The following is a 6,115-nucleotide window of genomic DNA, read 5'->3' as shown; positions in this document are numbered from 1 at the left end:
CACCTCCCGAAGTATGTGCACACCTTTATGTCTCGTTCCAATTGTCAGGGTTTGATTTTGGATTCCAAGTTCGCTGCCTTGTCACTCCTACACGACGTGGAATTCGACAATATGCAAAAGGACTTTTTGTCTTGTTTTGTTGTCATGAATCACCTCTTGACGTATGTGCATATCTTTCAGGTTCTCCCAGTATATATGGAATGCATAACAAGTTTCATTTTTATATATACAATAAAAGAAGATATTAACAAAGAAGTATGTTACTATATTCTTTGAACATTATCTATGACTTGAATCTATTTTTTAATTATATTGAGTATTTATCTTCATTATTTCGAGTTACATTTTAGTGCCTATTTTGCTGCCTATTTTTTAAAATTTTAGTGCCTATTTGCCTGCCTATTTTCCAGGTTTTTAGTGCCTAAACATCCGGTCTCTAATAATTATTGTACTCGTTTAAAAAAGTAGCCAATAACAGAGATGGAGTGGGTCCGTGGGTCGGTGGGTCAGTGGGTCAAGTTTTCTGAGTGGGTCAGCGGGTCGTGGGTCAACAGCATGTGACCCACTGTGACCCACCACCCTCCGTGACCCACTGCGACCCAACACCCACCATGACCCACTGCTACCCACCGACTCAGTATGATCTACCGACCCTCTCTGCTCACTGCATTGTAGACAGTATCTACTGAAGACTGGTAAATTTGTCTCCGTTTTACTTTCAAGACCTTCATTTTCCTTCCTTTTCCACTTGTTTCTGTCTACTTACCTGAGGTGAGTATATCTAACCAAGTGAAAAAAGAACTTCAGACACTTTTGGATATTGATATTTTTAATAGTAATAATAGCAATAGGACTTAAACTACAACTTGGCTTTCGAGACCTGTGAATTTTTAGAGTTAACTACTGGAAAAAATACATTTTTGAATCACTGTAATATATAAATTATTATGTAAAAAAATGAATGTAACTGTGTGTGCCTGGTCATCACGCTCAAATTGCAAAGTCAAATGAAATTACTTTTCGTATAATCCAAATTGGGATCTTATATTTCTTTTATTATAATGCATAATACCCTAAGGAAGTAGTGAGGATCCGAATTTTTGCGGGAAAAAAAATGAGTATCTCGCAAGCCGTTAAACTTACGGAGCTGAAATTCAGTGTATTAACTCTTTATCGAAAATAAACAGAATGTGTCCTAGCATTTTTTTAAAATTCTCCTTTATGGAGGAGGGCACTTTCTATATATGGAAAATTGGTAGTGAGTTGGTTTGTAAAAATGATCGAAAACGATCATGTTATCTAAGAAAAAAATCAGAAACAAAAAATACAGTGCTTGGCTTCATATATCCATTGCTTTCTGCTATAATAATTGCTGAAGCTTATGTTTATTATATGGAGCGCTTACAGCACAGGGCAATCAACCCATAAAGTTGTGAGAAAAATAGGCTTAAAATTTGTACTGTAAGCTTAATTTGAAGTTTGGATTGTACGCATAATTGTATGGAAAATTTTACACTTTTTTCTCTTTACGTTGGTCTACTTACTTTGATTTGGAACTTTCAAATTTCATCCCTTTTCCACTGAAAAATATTGATAATTCAACAAGGAAATGATTATACTATGATAATTTAGTTGAAATTCATCGTAATTTGGCACATGGCAAACAGCAGTGTGGTAATTGAAGTTGAAGAAGGAGGGAAATTCCCATTCACCTCTGAACACTTTCCAGGAACCTCGTTCCCTTTCGCTTTCTAGAGGGGGAAGGGAACTTTGTAATGACATCAAACCATGTGTAATTAGAAAAATTAAATTTATAAACAAATAAGAAATCATCAGTTTATCAGGCTTTAATTGATAATTTATTTACAAGATTCCCTATCAAAGGCGTGGTAGATGAAGTTTCCGTTCTACATGGGTCGACATTGCCAACTGACATGGTCGATATGGAAAAGATGTTGTATGGTGATAGAGAGAAAATACTTCTTGCTGAATATTTCAAACCTGACCAAGAAAAATCGTTATCAGACTTAAGTCTAACAAGTAGATTGTCGACGAGAAGTTGCAGAAATCGGGTAGAAGTATTATCAATTTCCACGACAGAGTGCGAACGGGGATATCCCCTTATGAATTTACAGATGACTGACATTAGAAATAGACAAAGTGCTCAAACATTGTCTAACTTGTTGCTCATCAATGTTAATGGCCCATCGCTAGACATGCTCAAAGTAGACGAGCTAGTTATTTCTTGGCTGAAGGATGGACATCATTCCACTGCGGATGATTTACCGCCAAAAAAGTTACCAACAGGAAATAAATCCGATTTCAGATTTGTTTTAAGGTGGAAAATTACGAGATACGGAAAATGTATACTTGTATTACTAATGGCTTATTTGTGTTATTCAACTTTTTACCTAATTTTTAGTAAGTCTCTTCTTTGCTTTAGGTAAACTACTTTGAATAAATATTCATAATAATTGCAAATTATGCATATTTGTAACTTAAATTTAACGTGGTGTTTTAGTGATTACATAAATTACAATTATGAGCACACTTTATGGATATGCTCTCAAATAGAGTACCCGAGCACCTTTATATACCCTATGAACAGCGGCGTGCCGTCAAGGGGACTAGGGGACTAGGCTAGTCCCCTGGCATTTTAATTAAAGTATTTTGTGATAAATATATACCAAAGAAAACGAAAACATTGTTTGTATTTCTCTATTTTCGTAAAATAACACTATTTCAATTGTTCTGACACAACTATAGTCAGCGCCCGTATGCTGGGTGCGACAGCGAAGTGGAGATCGGAAACGCTCGGATTTTAATCGGCTTTTCTCGGGGAAGGGAACAGGATCCAGCCAGCTAGTCCTCATATTATGATGTCTAACCTCTAAGAACGGGCGTTCTGTCGTAAGCGAATTTAATGCTCATTTGCTTTTTACACTTAATAGTTTTAACGCTATTAAATTTACAGTATTATCTTGACACTTTAAGAAATCTAGTGAAGTGTGAACTTTTTAGATTGTCAATATATTTTGCAAATGACTCGAAGAATAAAGTATGGAAGGGGACTCGTCTGAGAAATCTAGTCCCTTGCAGCAAAGCGATGGCGCAAGCAGTGTATTACTTCAATTGGTATAGGGGACAGTAGGGGTGGGGGGAGCGGCCGTTTCAGTCTTGTATTCTGGACCATTGGATTCCTTAATTTTCAAGAAATGCAACAAATAATAACCAGTGGTAGAACAACTCCAAGCATTTCCATTTAGGCAAAAATGAAAGATTATATACATAATATCAAAACGGATTATTTTGCTTCTTCAAAATAGTTAACTGCATGTAAAACAAGAAACAGACTGTATTGCTGGCCTTGTATTCTGTTCCACATAGAAAAGGACGTGTGGAATAATGGCTTTTATGACATGAACAATTTTCACAAACCCAAGTTGCGCCAAGAAAAATGTTATTCACATCTGTCCACAATAACTAAATTGAAAACTTTCGGGAAACCAGAATTGATTTTCAATTGAGCAAGCAATGCAGAAGTTGATTCAAACCGAGAACTAATGAACCGATTGATTTGTTCCTCTTGTTTTGTGGCTAAACAAGAGCTATCATTTAGAAGTCATAACAAACAGGAAGATTCTGTCAATTAGGGAAATTATATTGAAGTAATTCAGTTACTTTCAAGAACGACACTAAATGGACTTGCAGGGGCGCCTGAAGAAAATTTTCTAGGGAGGGGCCCATCTCCATGGTTGCTATGTTGCGTCTGGTATTTCTGGTATTTAATATACGAGGTTTGCTATATTACGTATACATTTTCGTGAGCCAGAGGAAGGTCCGCGACCCACCCTGCCCTCTCGTTCGGGCGCCCATGTTGACTTGTCATCTTCACAGCATGGGAGTGTTTAAAGGAACATCAAACAGAATTCAGAATTATATTATTAAATGTGTTGGTGAGTAATTCTGGATAAAATTAAGTCAGAAATAAACAATACACTTCTTACAGCAATGATGTTGGACAAAACTACGGACATTGCAAATATCTCTTAACATTCAATCGGTACGTGAAAGACGGCAATTCATGAAAGATTTATTTGTTTTGCAGATGTTACTAGTGATTGCACTGCGACTGCTCTAAATGGGCATGCTTTCCAAATTCTCTCTCATTTTAATTGTAAGCAAAAGCTTGTAGCACTAGGCCATGGATGGAGCTGCCACATTTTCTGGACATTTGAACGGTTTACAATCTTTTGTGAAAAGGTGTTTGAGTGCACTCACCATACACTGCTATCATCACAGACTCAATCTCGTTGTTCCACAGTCTATCACATCAAGGAATGTAAAATATTTTTTAGAGTAAGTGGTATTCCAAATTTCTTTTCATATTCATCGAAACGCTATAACGCGCTTGCTGAATCAGAAGTAACTAAGCGATTTCCAACGGTTGCCACTATAAGATGGAATTACAATTCCAAAATTGTGAATGCAGGAAATGAAAATCAAATAGAACTCTTACGGTGTTTTGAGAACATTGTAGAAGATTCAGATAATTGCGACACCGAAGCTTTCATGACTACAAAAAAAAAAAAAAAAAAAAAAAAAAAAAAGTGAGAGTTATTATTGAAGGATTTCGATTTTGCATTTCTACTAAAAGTTTTCAGTCATTTTTCTTTTCGCGCACGGATATACTATTCAACATTCTTTAAAGTAAAACCTTGGATGTGAAATATTGCATCCAAAAAGTACAAAAGATGGTATCTCAACTTAGAAATGCAAGAAACGATTTTGAAGACTTATAGAAAAGTAGAATTGGATGACAACGGGAACCTTCTAATAAAAGACGTAAAGATAATGACTCAACAGATTCAGAAATTAAATATGTTCGTCTCTTTAATGACATTATTGATACTGTGATTTCAAGATCTCAGTGAGTTACAATTTCTTGAGCTGTTAGATTTAAAGAGTTTTCAGTGCTTGAAATCTCGATTTCCTGATTGCTTGTTTTTGACCCTTAAATCAATTTACGGGATTATAAAGTTCTTCTCGGGCAATCAGCCAGGTGAAAACTGGTGGATAGGCCAACGTTTCGAGAGCTGTCATCGTTCTCGTCATCAGGGCAATTATGTAGAGATCAGCGGATATAAGTAATATATACTCTGGGCTGGAGAAAATGCTGGTTCCTGATTGGCTGAAAATGCTGGTTCCTGATTGGCTGGTTCAATCTGAAAAACTGGAGCTGTGATTGGCTGGCTAAGTTCCGTAGTCCGTGCTATTGATTGGCTGAGGGTTATCTGAATGTTTGTGTGTCGTTTTCTTTGCTGTGGTACTGATGACCGGGTTCCACAGGGGGCTGAGTTGAAATCCAGTGTCTCTATTAACGTTGTTCGGTTCATGAACTATGGCGAGAGATTCGGCTACTATCCTGGTCCAGTAACTGGTGCTCTTGGTAATGATGGATGTGTCCTTAAATAAAACTTTATGGCCTTCTGATAAACTGTGTTCAGCTAAACCTGATTTTTCTGGATGGAATAATCTAATGTAATTTTCATGTTCTCTGCAACGTTGTTCAATGGTGCGTCCTGTTTGTCCTATATAAGCCTTTCCGCATTCACAGGGTATACGATACACGCCTGGTGTCTTTAAGCCCAAGTCATCTTTGATCGGGCGAAGTAAGTTCCTGATTTTTGGTGGCGGCTTGTGTATGGTCTTAACGTTGTGTTTTTTCAGAATCCGGGAGATCTTTCCAGAAAGTTGTCCAGTGTATGGTAAACTGGTAAACTTTTACCATACACTGGACAACTTTCTGGAAAGATCTCCCGGATTCTGTAAAAACACAACATTAAGACCATACACAAGCCGCCACCAAAAATCAGGAACTTACTTCGCCCGATCAAAGATGACTTGGGCTTAAAGACACCAGGCGTGTATCGTATACCCTGTGAATGCGGAAAGGCTTATATAGGACAAACAGGACGCACCATTGAACAACGTTGCAGAGAACATGAAAATTACATTAGATTATTCCATCCAGAAAAATCAGGTTTAGCTGAACACAGTTTATCAGAAGGCCATAAAGTTTTATTTAAGGACACATCCATCATTACCAAGAGCA

This window comes from Thermobia domestica, chromosome 17, assembly GCF_964235325.1.
Source record: "Thermobia domestica chromosome 17, izTheDome1.hap1.1, whole genome shotgun sequence".
NCBI classification, from domain to species: Eukaryota; Metazoa; Arthropoda; class Insecta; order Zygentoma; family Lepismatidae; genus Thermobia; species Thermobia domestica.
Note: the sequence above shows the minus strand (reverse complement) of the source record.